A 16,873-nucleotide genomic window follows, 5' to 3' on the forward strand; every position below is an offset into this window, starting at 1 on the left:
CATTTGTTCTGATATGATTTACTATGGCCATCTGATATGACATATTGTGTTATGGGGTTATGCCCCTATTCTGATTCTTCTGTGTTGTGGCACCAGCGTCGGGAGGGTGACCACGTTCTGTCTGCCGAGTCCCTTGGCAGGGGCCGGATTTGATATGACATATGTTTCTGTACACACTCCGCATGTTTTGAAAATATATATTTGATACCTTGTATTTTCTGTTTACTTTCTGTACATTCTATACCAGTTATGATTTTGTTTCTGCAACTCAGGCTTTACATATTCAGTACATATTTCGTACTGACCCCTTTCCTCGGGGGCTGCGTTTTCATGCCGCGCAGGTACTGACGACAGGTTTGCCGATCCGTCTGTCTAGGATATCTTTTCCGCCATTTGGAGCGCTCTTTTATTCAGAGCCATCTTTTGGTACAGTCTGTCACTTCTATATGTGTATATTCTCGTTCATGGGTACGGCGGGGCCCTGTCCCGCCATATGATTCTGTTGGTCCATTTAGAGGTCTGTAGACATGTTTGTGGGTTGGGATCTTTCTGTACAGATATGTGTATGTGTTGTGTTTGGGCGATCCCCTTCGTCGCGGCGGCCGGTCCGCATATATTTAGATATTGCTTTGTTGGCCCTGTGAGGCCTTTGTTGGTATTTTCTGCGTGCAGGGTATTTGGGATAGTCCGTAAAACAAAGGAAACTCTGCCGAAATTTTTTCTGGAAATTATCTAAATTTAGAATAAAGCCTTGTTGGCTTCTGCCATATACTAGAATGCGTTTCAGTGCCCAGATCGGGCACTAGTCACGGCCTACGGGGTTGGGTCGTGACATTTCTATTTTGGTACGTTATGTTCAGATGTATATGTATACGGGTACGGCGAGGCCCTGCCCCGCCATTTATACAGTTTGGTACTCCAGTAGTGGTTTGTAGACAGATGTGTGCAGTAGACGAGATATAGCCATGTCGGCTCTCATCCTTTTGTGGTACATCATATATAGCGGCCTTGTAGGCCTGCACTATTATTTCCAATATATATGCATACATGCTCAGATGACTGATAGTCCTTGATTTCATTATTATATGAGTCAGTATAGCTAAGCCATAAGTATTATGGGCCACCCACTTAGCCAGGAATGTACAGGCAGGTACAGGGGTGCTTGGTCAGTAATGGTCAGACACTCGTCACGACTCAGCGGTTGGGTCGTGACATATTTAATCCAAAGTTCTTAAAATGACTATTAAACTAAGAGAATATGGGTTGAGTAGTGAGGCATGTGAGGTTGATTTTGAACTGCAAAGCTTAAAAAGGGAGTGACATATGTTGAAGGAAATATCCAGAGACCTTAGAGAAAAGCTGCTTAGAACAGAGCATGATCTTGAATGGGCAAACCATTGGACTCAAGCTTCTCTATTGCTCTCAAGTCTCACAGTCGAACGCATAATATAGATGTTTTACTGGCATTTGATAGAACTGCCAAACAAGAATTATTAGGAGAAGAATTATGCACTCTTTGTGGTAAGATTGGGCAGTGCAAGACTAAATGTCCAGTAGAAATAAGCTACAGGGAGAGAAATCTGATGATTGCAACTAATAGCAACATGCCAATCAAGAAAGGTGAAACTAGTGTTGGAAATATGTTCACTTGGGCTCTGCCTGAATTGACAAATAAAGACTTGATCCATCCGATGGTCAAAGGAAAAGGACACAAGCTTGTCTGGATGCCTAAAACTAATCCTTGATTGTTTTGTAGGTAAGATGAGCAGAAGAGCAAGCTATAATGATATATGAAGTGTGCTTGCTTAAGTCAGGAAAAGAATCACAAGATTAATTCTGCTCACTCTCATAATAGAAAAAAGAAGAATGCTACAAAAGAAGTTCATTCAGTCCACTTAAACGAGAAGACAATCAGACAGGGGGAACCTTGGATGAAACAAGTAGATGAACCCGGTTCACCACTGAATGACCAGCAAAACATTCTAAGTAAGACTTCTAGTGAAATTCGATGATGAAAAAAACACCTATGAAGAAAGAATATTGCACAAAGACGAACATATGATAAAGCCACTATGGAACCAATCAAGGTCACAAAACTTACAAGGAAAGATGAATGGTCAAGGTTGAAAGTCTTAGGAGGAGTCATACCAACAAGGAACAAGTTTCAAATGATGAGATTATATGAAAGGAATAAGCTAGAATAAGGGAGATAGCAATTGTCCACAAGGGCAAAATGGAGGATCAACATAATTGTGATTACTTATGCGTCCATAAAAAAGGTTCAGGAACCTGTTCCTCAAAATAGAAGGAGATGGTCAATTAGAACAGGTATTGTCCACTCCTGAGAATAAGGGCTAAAATTCAGGATCACAAAGGAAGCAAAATCAGAGGGAACATTCTTGGAAAAGGCAAAAACATCTGGTCAGGTTTTGTACTATGCTTAGCATTTATTATAGCCAAAACTAAGGAGTCTAGCATGTTCATTCCTTGGGAAACAAAAATATATGACAATACTGCTAGATTTTTAGCTTACCTCAAGGTGGCATGACACACTAAAAAGAGGGTAGATTAATCCCAGTGGCTGACTAAATTGAAGAAGTCTTCCCAAATGGCTTATAAAAGAAAGAATTATGTTAGTGTTGGGAATGATTATAGTTGCACATAGGTTCCTTAAAATTTGGCTAGGAAAGTTGTCTCAGACTGTATGGTTCTTCAAGTAATCAAAATATTTTACCCGGTCTTGTACATTTAGTTGTATGTCCTATACCATAATAGGTTCAGGATCATTTTAAAGTATAACATTATGACTGTCACAGAAGTAGGCTGAAAATCAAAGATTGCATATGGTTAGCCAATGCTTCAAGTATGTATTTTATTCCCTGTAGTCAGTTACATACTTAGATCATGGAACAACTTGGACAACTTGTTCTCCCTATCCTAGTCTAGTCTAGCTGCCATTAAGAATGTATTGAGAAGAGAAAAAGTGAGTCATGATGATAATCTTGAAAAGCTACCACAATCAAATCACTCTATTTCCAAAAAGACTCTTTAGCTACCCTCTTCATCACTACATAAATCGTCTACAACTCCTCTAAATCTCATTCACTACACTCTCTCACCATAGAACCAAATTGAAAAAAAAATGTCTGATTCCTCTTTAGGTTCCGATCAACCTATCTCTTCCACACACTCTATTGATTCCTCAAAATAAGATTATACTCTTCACTTCACCATTAGTAACCCACCTTTTCCTATTATACAGATATATACGCCAACTGGAAATGTGAAAAGGGAAAGAAAATGGGTTGCAGATCATAGAAAGGGGGAATACATTTAAAACCCCATAACAGGGGAGAATATGGAGAAGATCAGTGATAGGACAACTCCTCGAGAAAATGAGTTGTTTTACACCTATAGCTCATCTCAAAATGATGCAATCGAGATATTATGAAAAAGGAGCTATGGAGACATAAGGTTTCATGAAGAAGTATGGAAGGTTGAAATAGAGAAGAAGTCTCCACCATCTAGGAAAGAAGAGTTGTCCGGATCTTGGTCCTCATAGGCAAAACCGGTGGAAAAGATTGTGGATCTTCTTGGGGGATGGGGGTGGGGGAAGGCAGATAAAGATGGAGATCTATCCAAGAGAAGGGACTAATTCAAATGGACATTATGGAGAAATAGACTATGAAGAGATATCCTCCCCTTCCGACCACAGTAATTTTGCACCTTCCAGCTAGAATCCCACAAGACTTAGATTGTAACCTCCACATTGGTCACATTCGCTTTCAAGTGACTAGGTTATCTCTAATTTTATCCATGTATAAATCTTAGAGTCTATTTCCGATGATATGTTGTGTATGGTTGTACTTAAGGGACTTGAACTGTACTTGTTGAAGTTACTGATAAAAACTATTGCATATCTTATAAATCATTGCCTTATTTGTGTGACATGAATATTTTTGACTTAAATGAGTCAATGTTCTTATCTTATGTATATGCAATAGCCCAGTGGTCATGATTTCAATATTGATTAAGATTTACTGGCCATAATCAGAGATTAAGTTTTTAATGATGCCAAAAGGGGAAGATTAATTAACTGTGTGCTTATGATTTTTGACCTAATTGCTAGCCTGGTTTTCTATAAGTGTAATGCTCAAATACTAGGTTATGAGACTGTTGGAATAGGTTACACAGTTACTTAAAAGACAGGGGTTTGTCATCATCAAAAAGGTGGAATTTGTTGGCATAAAGCCACGTATGAAGTTTTGATGATTGACAAAGTGAACCTACAATGAAAAGAAACCATGTTATAATTGACAAGGTAATTGAACAAAGCTAGAGAGTTGGTTGAGATGAAGCAGTGGTTCTAGACAATATAAAAGGCCTAAAAAAGCAAGCAACACAGGATGGATAGAATAGGTCCATAGATAGGTTCCATTGCAAAGGAGCTACAAAAAAGAGCAAACACATGTCCTAGATTACAAACATGTGTGCTAATGCAAAGACAAGTGCATTGATGAAATCAGAGGGAGAATGAACCATCCACATACATGATCTATCACAAGACATATGCAGACTGAGCAAAGGAGATGAAGATAAATCCACATAGAGCAGCACATTGAAGAACATAACAAGCATGAAAACATGTTCTATCTCAAAGAGTCATCACGTGTAGTTGATGATTGAATAAAAAGAGAAAGAGTCCATGAGGAGAAAGGGCAAAGAGGACTCAGAAGTACATGATCAGAGTCACAGAGTGATACAAGGATGAAGACATAATTTATTGTAGCAATAGATAAATCCTAATGAAGAGAATACAGACAAAGAACAAAGAGCATGATGCTATGAAACAGGTCTGTCAACATGTTCCATCATCCATAAAAAAATCAGGCTCAAGATAGAGTTGGAGAAATGAACAAGATAGGGATGATGAAATAGGCTCGTGAACACATTCCATCTCAGACAGTGAAGAGATTCAGAGGTGAACAAACTAGGTGGATGAAACAGGTTCGTGAACATGTTCTAGCGTAAGCCCTACAACAACTAGGATTTGCAGTTTTATGTTAAAGACATAGCGGTCAAGATTGTAGGATTCCTTTCCATAATTAAATAAGGTTCTTCAAACTCCTACAAGTATAATGAAGTCGATCCAAAAGGGAAGACTTACAATTCTACACAAACCTTAATATATCTCATGAGCCTACTCAAAGAAAGGTTTGTATTTTCCGGCTTGCTGTGCACTCAATGCTACATATATCCAAATCTTACAAAGAAGAAGGTTTGTGCACCCACAAAGAGAGATTTCAGAATATCAAGCTATCAAAAGATTTATCAAGAATATTCGAAATCCAGGTGTACGTCCCTGGTACAAGAAGAAGATTGAAGAAGTTTTCAACTAGAGTTGATGTTTTACATTCCTTGAGTCTAGAAAACTTGTATTAGGTTTCTTATCGAGTTGTATCTTTATCCGTTTTCATAGAAGTATATGGTTAGGTACAAAAACTTTATAAATTCAACTTGAAGCTGGTGGTCAACTGAAGGTTGCTTGCTAGTCAGAGGTTGATTAGTAAGATAGGATTAGAGGTTAGTTCCTAGGTTATAGAGTCTGTAAATTGAATTTGTAGAGGATCACCATTGTAGTGGAGTTTGGGTAAAATCCTATAGAGGTGTAGGTCGTGGTTTTTATCGCCCTTGTGAGCCAGTTGATTTCAACTTAAAAATCATCATGTCCTTTAATTTCCTGTTCATTATTATTGTGCAAACACATACGTAGAACACGTAGAGCAACGCGTTCTACCCTTAGGCGAAAATCAGATATGATGAGGATAGACACTTAGGTCGTGCACACTCTAACACATAATAAGAACCAGTCGAACGAATGTACAAAAAATAATTTATCATAGAGTTCTCATATTCATATGGTAGTCATTTTCCTCATGTCTTAGCTATCCCTTGTTGGGTATCCATGTTCAGTCCATACTTTTTTTACGTTAGTAGAAAGAGTAGAAAGTTTATATATACAATAATATTATTATACACAAAGATATACATTAGATATACTAAGCCTTATATGGCCGAATAGAGATATATAGATATATACCAAGTTTTGTATGGCCAGACAGAGATATACCGAGCCTCATATGGCCGGACAGAGATACCCTGAGCCCTCTATGTGGCTGGCTAGCTATACTATTATATTAATAAAAGATGAGACAAAGCATTTAAAGTGTGCTTCCTAAGTATCCTTGATTCTCATTTGTTTATTTACATCAGTTACAATTATTTAGTTGCTTTACATAATTAGTACAGCGTTCCGTACTGAGGTCCCTTTTGCCGGGGGCGCTGCATTTTATGATGTGGGTCCTGATAGATAGACAAAGAGACCTCCCCAGTAGACAGTGTCGAGTATTAACGTGATAGGTAAGCCCCATCTTATCCGATGTTATGAGGTCCAAATTTTTGGAGTCTTTTTGAGTTATACAGACATGATGGGTAGGCTGGGCCGTGTCCTGACCATAGTACAGTTTGTTCTTCTTTGAGTCTTGTTGACTTGTTTTTTGTGTATAGTATATCAGCATGATGGCCTTGTCGGCCCTTGTATGTGTTATTTTGGGATTGTGGTTTGTGGATATGCATGGTGGTCTTGTCGGCCTACGTAAGTTTTTGTAAATATATATGTATATATGGCTTTTGGGATGTTCCTTTCCAGAGAAGCAGTTGCTCCTTAAAGATTTTTCTTAGAGTATGGCCTTGCTGGCCCAGAATGGTATAGTTTGATTTGTAGCTTGGCCTTGTCGGCTTAGTTGTTGGTTTGTATATCCAGAGCTCACGAGTTACAGATGGTACGCTCGAGGCCAAGGCACCGAGTGCCGGCCACACCTCCCCAGGCTTGGGGTATGACAAAAATGACGAATACAACCAAACAGTCAAGTTAAGAAAGTAGCACATAACATCTAATTCCTATATGATTTGGCATTCTTAGGTCACGACTCATAACTACACAATCATAATATGTAACGACCCATTTTGTCATTACCATGATTATTCCATGTTTGCCCTCGCTGACCCCCCTTAGTCTCGTTAGAACTTTTTGGACCCGAGAAGGTAATTGCCATGGCTTCCTAGGGTTTATTTTGAGTCTTGGAACACCCTTTAGGAATGTGACTTTAAGCGAAAATTGTTTGACCTAGAGTTGACTTTGTCAATGAAACCTCTGTTAGGATATCTGAGGCCACGGGTGAGTTCATAGTGCATTTTTATGTATGTCTGCATATTTGGTTTGTGTGTTTCAGGCCTCAGGTGATTGTTGGATTTCGCGATGAAATTGTGAAACGTGGGAAAAGTTTCTGATGTTTGGTGTCCGCTGTAGTGGCACGAGGACCGCTGTAGTGGCACCACTGTAGTGGTGTGGTTACCGCTGCAGTGGTAAGTCGAATTCCTGGCCTTGACCGTTGTAGCGGTCTGCTCAGCCGCTAGGGCGGTACCGCTGGAGCGGTCGACGAGAAGTTTTTGTAAGTTTAAAACCCCAAAACCCTATTCATTATTTCTATTCCTACTTGAGAGCTTTGTGGAGGCGAATTAGAGGGTTTTCAAAATGATTTCTTCCCAAAGGTAACATTCTTACCTTATTATGGTTTCATTAACCTCTCCTAATCATCTAGCATAATCTAGAATCCATAGAATCTAGTGGGTCTTAAAATGGGTTCTCGAGTTAATTTCTAGATCATTTTTGGTTCCTAGAATCTTCCTAAATTGTAAGATTAATGTTGAATATGCTTCAAGATGTTGGGAACAAACTAGCTAGATTCATATTTTCCATAAAAAGCTTAAGATTAAAAGAAGGGTTTTTGTGGGTTTTCTCCCTAATTAGTTCTTGGGTTTAGAATCTTCTATTATTGGTTGGGTTAGCTTCATTAAGCATGGATTTGATGAATATAAACTATGTAAACATGTTTCTTCCGTTTTAGTGATAAAATTATGGGATTGAAGTTAGGGTTCTTAGACTCAATTTTGGGGGTTTTCACATTAATGATTATTTGAGAATTAATGTATTCCTATGATTAAAGTAATGGGTTTTGACCCTTTGGTATTGAATTTGGTATTTTGGTCATAAAATTCTCGTTTTGCCTTGAGTCCCGTTTTCCTAAATTATAGAGTAGGTTTTTGATCCGAATAGAATATAGTCATTATTGGTATCATTATTCATGGTTTCTTAAATAGAATTCATATGTGATAGAGTGTGATTGTTTGGAGACGCTTCGAAAGACAAAACAAGATGTGGGTTCGTGGCACCTGTTCGGCTCCCAGGTAGGCTATGGCTCCCTTTTTGGTAGACTCCGATTAGTTTTCCAGATTCATGTATTAGAAGGAATGAAGAATGCATGTGTAGGAATTGGAGATTTGGGATGCAATCCTAGGATGGTATTGTTGTGTGATTTGCATGTTTGGGCTTGTGGCCTGTAGATTCTTTAGGATGCTTGATTTGGTTTTTGTGAGAATCGGTTTATTTTATGCGACTTGGGAGTAGTGAGTGATACCTATTTTATGTGCCTCACGATGAGAATTTTCGTAATATGTGATTAAGTGTGTTATGCTATTAATAGTGCACCTAGTTGATAAATGGAAGGATAAAATGTGCCAACAGTTGTGATTAAGTTCTAAACTGAGTAGGAATGAATTCCTTGTGAGTAAAAGGTGAATTTACTTGCACTAAGCTAATAGGCTAATAAAGGAAGAGCGGTAATATTGTATTGTGACTGATTTGATCTATTGTGTTGGCTTGATGCCACGAGTGAGTAATTGGTATTCAGAATTGTTTGTGTTATAGTGGTACCTTAGTTTGATGTTGATACCTGGATAGAATTCCGTATGACTTGTGTAGATAGTGATGATAGTGTTCACATACCCATGTTGGTATTGGTGACTTTGATATTTAGTTGGCATACCCATGTTGGTACTTTTGACTCTGATTTATTGTTGGCGCACCCATTATTGGTGTTCATGATTCGGATATATTGTTGGCGTACCATTGTTGGTACTTGTGATATTGAGCATGATTATTGATGATGATACATGCATCACACGCACTTTCATTTTCATGATACATTGTTGAGATACTGATGATACTTGATGAAACACTTTGATGAGCTGGGCTCGATTTTACTTGAGTGACATGAGATGGCCGATATCCAATGTTAGTTTTGGAATCGTGGATTGCATGGCCGATATTCGATGTTAGTTTTGGGATTGTTGATTGAGTGAGTGCATGGACTCTGCGGGTCCCCTAGAGTGGTGCCGGTGAGAACCACCGGTGGGTAAAGATCCAGGGTCTCGTCTGTTTGTTGGGAAAAGATCTGGGACAGCTGGCACTTAGCCTTCGCGAGTCACCCTGGGTTGTGCTACCAAGATGTCGATATTTCCGTTCGGAGTACATGTGTACACAGCATTGGCATGACATTACATTTCATTGCATTCATACATCATTGCATTGCATTGTATTATGGCTTGTTTGAGATGACTTGATGTTTACTTGTGATGTTGGATTTGGATTGATATATTAAGACTTGGCATAATTGGGATTAGATGCTACTTAGGCGATGATGTATACTTGTCTTTGATTATCTGTGACTTTTACTTGTTGGTTTGTCATATGGATCGTTAGTAGGATCAGTTGTATTTTTGGCCTTTAAAGGATATAGACTAAAGATATCAGAGTGAAGAGTCGATTCCTAGACTAAAAACGAATGGTATCAATGATATGTGATTGTCGTGATATTGTTATCGATCAGGCTTGTGGTTATTAGCAGAAGGTGAATTAAGTTAAGGGACTTGGTGTCATATTGTGCGGTAAATAGACGTAGGACTTGATTTAGTTGTTGATCATGTTTAATTGTGACTTATGATACGGATATGTGTTTCTACCCATTGTCGGCCTATGATACTTACTCAGTACTCATTGATTGCACTCATACTGCTCTTGCTACACCCTTTTCGGGTGTAGTGTGTTTCAGGTGATTGATTGCAACATCTTTGGAGATGCGCGGTGCCTAATCGGAAGGCCTTCTCCCATTTCATTCCGGGACGGAGGTTGGGTCTTATAGTGTTGTTGTAATCCGTATGATTTAGTCGCTCTTGTACTAGTCTAGATCAGGTCGTGGGAACTTGAAAGAGTCCTTATTTATTTAACGGTTGTAAATACTTTCAATATCGGAGTTTATTAGGTAATTGATTTCCGCTATTAATCGTACTTAGTTATTGGAATATTCAAATTGTCTTTATTTGATTTCTATGTTATTGATTGAGGGTTCGCCTACCGAGGAGGGAAAGGTAGGTGCCCGCGCGATCCAAAATTGGGTCGTGACACAATATTACTATCACGACCCAGCTGGAGGGTTATGACGGACACCTGGAGCAACCCTATCCGAGCATCTCCCATCGTACTTCCACAATCATAACTAGGTGAGCTATATGGCCAACTCGCAATTCCTATGCATCAATAATACCAATCTTATCGGGCAAGAACACTTTTATATCAACATCAACAGCTATGCCCAAAATCATATACATAAGCCGACAAGGCTAACAAAAAGATATACAAAAATGTGAGTCGACAAGGCCGAAAGACATCTAACTATACATAACTATGTACGAACCTCTAAGAAGAGTATGTAACATAATAAACAGGTCCCCCGCCATGCCCATATATATATATATACACACACAAAAGAATAGTACCAACAGCTGCAGCTCCGGATCAAATAGAGCTCCTTTATGCAGTCACTAGATAAGCAATCTAAGGATCAAGTCTATCTCTCTGCCTACCTGCGGGCATGACGCAGCGTCCACAAACAAAAGGACATTAGTACGAACAATGTACTGAGTATGTAAGGCATAATCAATAGCATAATAGAAGCATGAAAAGTAGCATAAGATGGAATAGTCATTGGATGATAGAGCCATATATATACCTCTAGCGACTTTCATCATATTTACTTACCCTTATTATAATGGAAACTTTCCATTACATACACTCACATATATAGTAGTACTGTACACGACCGTAGGGGTTCGGTGTTTCACATACCCAACCATGACAAGGCTCGGTGTTATACATATCGGGCCCTACTAAGGCTCAGTGTTATTCGTACCCAACTGTAGTGGTGCGCGCGCAATAGATATCATACCCGGCCATATAAGCTTGGTGTTACTTAATAGCCATATATATATATATATATATATATATACGTGAGTATCGTCAACATCATCATCATCATCATCACTTTCATTATATCTTTCCTTAGAGGATTAAGTATCATAGTGTTACACCCCTCGTCTTCGTAGTGGTAGAACTTATGATTTCCAAGTTGGGTATGCCTTGGGAATTGAGACCCGAGCCCGAGTTTTGGAGATAGGAAGTGTCCTACCCCGTGTGCAATGGTACCAGCAGGTGTTCCTGGTGATTTACAGGATTTGAAGTTGAACGAATCGAATCGACGCGACCTGAACCGAATTAGAAAAAAAAGTCTGCAGACACCAGTCAAGATCGACAGGTCGTCGAACCTGTTGATTGACCGTCGTTGTGCGGCGTCGATAGGGTTCTGCAGCCCTGCATTCTGTAGGCGCAGGTCGACGGACCGTCAACACGTCGACGGGTCGTTAACCCGCTCGTCGAACCGGACCATTGAAGCATTTAATTCTCTGAGTATAAATACATGGTCCATGACTTTATGTCTTATTTCTCTCTTTGCCAGATAGAAAAACCCTAATATTTTGCTCTCCCAACATTTATGGCATAGTAGTGAAGATTTGACAAGACTCGGACCTCGTAAACCCGAGCTTGTGATGAAAAAGGTTGTTTCTAGGGTTTCTCCAAGGATGGGAAGCCTAGGGATTTGAACTTAAAGTGATTCTTGGAATTCTTGACCCCTCAAGGTATGCAAATGATTCCTACCCTTGTATTTGAGTTTTCTATCAAGAGCTTTAGTGATTTTAGGTAAAGAAAGGGTATTTGTGGAAGTGATTGAATGATGAAGAGCAAGGTAGTGACATGAGACTATTTTAAAGAAATGATTAGGGATGGATTTACGTGTATTTGGATATACATAGGCGTTATCATTGTATTGATTACAGGAAATTGAATATGGTGACTGTAAAGAATAAGTATCCGCTCTCGAGGATTGATGATTTATTTAATCAGTTGCAAGGTGCCAAGTATTTCTCAAAGATAGACTTGAGGTCAGGATACCACTAGGTTAGGGTGAAGGAAGAAGACATTCTGAAGACGGTATTCCGGACTAGATCTGGCCACATGGATTTGATTAATCGTGTATTCAGGCCCTTTTTAGATTTGTTCGTGATTGTGTTCATAGATGATATTCTAGTCTATTCGCCGCAGAGGCTGATCATGCAGAACATCTGTGGGCAGTGCTTGGGATTCTCCGAGGTAAAGAGTGGTATGCTAAGTTTTCTAAGTGTGAGTTCTGGTTGAACTCTGTGGGTTTTCTGGGTCACATTATTTCAGAAGAAGGTGTTAGAGTGGGTGCTCAGAAGATTAAGGTTGTGAAGAATAATTGGCCAAGGCCCACGGCACCAACGGAGATATGTAGTTTCTTGGGCTTGGCAAGATACTATAGAAGGCTTGTAGAAGGATTTTCCTCTCTTTCAGCCTCATTGACCAAATTGACTCAGAAATCAGTTATGTTCCAATAGACAGATGCTTGTGAGTAGAGTTTTCAGACGTTGAAAGATAAGCTAACTTCAGCACCAGTTTTCACTCTTCCAGAAGGAGCAGACGGCTATGTGGTATATTATGATGGTTCAGGTGTTGGATTGGGTGTGTATTGATGCAACACGGTAAGGTTGTCGCCTATGCTTCTAGGCAGTTGAAGAAGCACGAGAAGAATTATAAAACCCACGATCTTGAGTTGGCAGCAGTGATTCATGCCTTAAAGATATGGAGGCACCACTTGTACGGTGTCCATGTTGATATCTATACTGATCATAAAAGCCTCCAGTACATCTTTACGTAGAAGGATTTGAACTTGCGTCAGAGGCGATGGTTAGAGAGGTTAAAATATTATGATACGGACATTCTATATCATCCCGGGATGGCTAATGGTAGCCGATGCCCTCAGTCGCAAATCTATGGGTAGCTTGTCTCATGTATCGCCAGAGAAAAGACAAATGGTCCGTGAGGTTCATCGATTGGCTAGCCTCGGAGTTAGATTGCTAGACTCAGGTGATGCAGGAGTTACTGTTCAAGACACATCGGTATCATCCTTGGTAGTTGAGATAAAGGAGCGTCAGTACGAGGATCCTGTTGTAGTTCATTACTGAGATACAGCACCTCAGAAAGAAAATACACCCTTTGTGATCACAGGTGATGGGGTACTCAAATATCGAGGTAGATTATGTGTCCCTAATGTTGCAGGACTCTGTCGGCAGATTATGGGAGAGGCACATTACTCCCGCTATTCTATTCATCCAGGCTCAACAAATATGTACCATGATCTCAAGGAAGTTTATTGGTGGGATGGTATGAAAATAGATATAGCAGAATTTGTCGCTCAGTGTCCAAATTGTCAGCAAGTCAAAATAGAGCACCAGAAGCCTGAAGGTCTATTGCAGGCTATGGAGATTCCGTCATAGAAGTGGGAGGTAATTAATATGGAATTTATTATAGGGTTACCCCGTACTCAACGGAAGTGTGATTCGATATGGGTCATAGTTGATAGGCTCACAAAGTCAGCTCACTTTCTACCTGTTAGAACTACTTATGCAGTCGAGGATTATGCGAGGCTTTATCTTAAGGAGATTGTATGACTCCATGGTGTTCCTTCAGCCATTATTTCAGATAGGGGAGCACAGTTCACAGCCAGATTCTGGAAGTCTTTCTAGCAGGGATTGGGGACTCAGGTGTGTCTTAGCACCGCATGCCACCCGCAGACGAATGGGCAAGCAGAGCGTACTATACAGACCCTTGAGGATATGCTTAGAGCTTGTGTGCTTGACTTTCAGGGCAATTGGGAGGATCATTTTCCTCTTATCGAGTTCGCATATAACAACAGTTACCATTCCAGTATTCAAATGGCTCCTTGTGAGGCCTTATACGGGCGGAGGTGTAGATCGCCCATAGAATGGTTTGATATTGGGGAGAATCAGTTACTAGGCCCAGACTTAATTCAGCAAGCAGTTGAAAAGGTGAAAGTGATTAGAGAGAGATTGCTAACAGCTCAGAGCCGACAGAAATCCTATGCGGATAGCCGGCGACGTAAGCTAGAGTTCGAGTTGGGCGACTGGGTGTTCTTGAAAGTTTCGCCTATGAAGGGAGTGATGAGGTTTGGTAAGAAGGGTAAGTTGAGCCCTCGATATATTGGGCCATATAAGATCATTCGTATAATGGGTACAGTGGCATATGAGCTAGAATTTTCTTCTGAGTTAGAATCGGTACATCCAGTATTTCATGTATCAATGCTTCGTAAGTGTATCGGCGATCCTTCAAGAGTTGTACCAGTGAATGATATCCAGGTGACCGAACAGTTATCATACGAAGAGACTCCAGTGGCTATATTGGATAGACAGGTCTGTCGGTTGCGAACAAAGGATGTAGCCTCCGTTAAAGTCTTGTGGAGGAATAAGAATGTTGAAGAAATGACTTGGGAAGCGGAAGATGCGATGAAGATTAAGTACCCGTAATTGTTCCCAGTAGTACAGGAGGTGCAGTCAGAGGCATCACTTTTCTAAAGTATTATTTTATTTCAGTTATCGTGATTGGTCGTGTGGGGCCATAGTATTGTATGTTATAGTATGTGTCCCTGTGAGACATTATTTTGGGTTATTGCGTACAGGACGGATTGATATAACTACAGGGGAAACTATACCAAAATTTCAATAACGCAGGTTGTTCGAACATTCGAGGATGAATGTTCCTAAGGGGGAAAGAATGTTACACCCCTCGTCTTCGTAGTGGTAAAACTTATGATTTCCTAGTTGGGTATGCCTTGGGAATTGAAACCCAAGCCCGCGTTTTGGAGATAGGAAGTGTCCTACCCCGTGTGCAATGGTACCAGCAGGTGTTCCTGGTGATTTACAGGATTTGAAGTTGAACGAATTGAATCGACACGACCTGAACCGAATTAGAAAAAAAAAAGTCTACAAACACCAGTCAAGATCGACGGGTCGTCGAACCTGTCGACGGACCGTCGTTGTGCGGCGTCGATAGGGTTTTGCATCCCTGCATTCTGCAGGCGCAGGTCGATGAGCACGTCGATGGACTGTCGGGTCGTCGACCCGCTCGTCGAACCGGACCACTGAAGCATTTAATTCTCCGAGTATAAATAAATGGTCCACGACTTTATGTCTTATTTCTCTCTTTCCCAGATCAGAAAACCCTGATATTTTGCTCTCCCAACATTTATGGCATAGTAGTGAAGATTTGACAAGACCTGGACCCCGTAAACCCGAGCTTGTGAAGAATAAGGTTGTTTCTAGGGTTTCTCCAAGGATAGGAAGCCTAAGGATTTGAAGTTAAAGTGATTCTTGGAATTCTTGACCCCTCAAGGTATGTAAATGATTCCTACCCTTGTATTTGAGTTTTCTATCAAGAGCTGTAGTGATTTTAGGTAAAGAAACGGTATTTGTGGAAGTGATAGATTGATGAAGAGCAAGGTAGTAACATGAGACTATTTTAAAGAAATGATTAGGGATGGATTTACGTGTATTTGAATATATATATATATATATATATATATATATATATATATATATATATATATATTGGCGTTATCATTGTAAGCTTATAAAAGAGATAGTCGTCTATAATTCGTTAAGCTTTGTACGTGCTTGGGAATGATTAGTAAGCAAAGCAAGTAGCCTAATTAAGGCTTATGTTATCTTAATTGTAGATTTACAAGTTCAAGAAGTAGAAGTTGGGAAATTTGATATACGTCAAGGTATGTTAAGGTTATTCCTTCTTTTTTTTGGCATGATCCTATGATATGAACCGATAAACGAGTAAGAGAGTTTCCATATTACTCTATTCTTATAAGTACTAAGAGAAATACAGTTAATGTTCCTGTACCGCGGCTATGGTATTTTCCCCATATACAGATCTTATGATTTCTTGTCCTAGTAGTACTAGTTTAGTAAGGTGTCACACCCTAGCAAAGGTAGGGCATGATGGGCACCCGACTCTCATCAGAGTCGAGCGAACCCTTAGACATTCGCTCTATCAAAACCTGTCATTTCAAAAACTTTTAAAAACATGAAACTTTTCGAAATAGAAATCATTATCTTTATAACGATTATGAAAACTTTCAATAAAATAAGTACTTTAAACCAATTTAAATCATCTAAAATACATACTCTTTTAAAATCCACAAATGACTCAACCGACAACACGTTGTCGACATTTTGACAAATATACCACAGGACACTGTTGGCACAAGTCTCTAAGAAGTAAACTGAACATTATGAGTCAAGACAGGGCCCTGACATACCCATAATCATACATATCGATACATGACTCAGCACAGCTCCAGAATGAGGTGGAACTTGCCAATCCCAGCTGACGTCCAAGCATCCTAGCTATACACTTAACCTGCCAAACAATCTGATGCTACGGGCATGAACGCAGCGTCCCCAGGCAAAAGGACGTCAGTACAGACAATGTACTGAGTATGTAAGGTGGTAACAAGTCATAATCATAATTTGACTTAGGACAGAAGAAATAGCAACCTAACTCAATACCTACAGTCTTCGCTGGAAGAAACATAAATGTGCATATAAAGTCTCAAAATTATCTTTAAGTAAATAATGCAATCCAACACATATGCCGCTCCCGACATCTTAATAGAATAGTCCCTTCGGACAGCCG

Source organism: Lycium barbarum, chromosome 6, assembly GCF_019175385.1.
Source record: "Lycium barbarum isolate Lr01 chromosome 6, ASM1917538v2, whole genome shotgun sequence".
NCBI lineage: Eukaryota > Viridiplantae > Streptophyta > Magnoliopsida > Solanales > Solanaceae > Lycium > Lycium barbarum.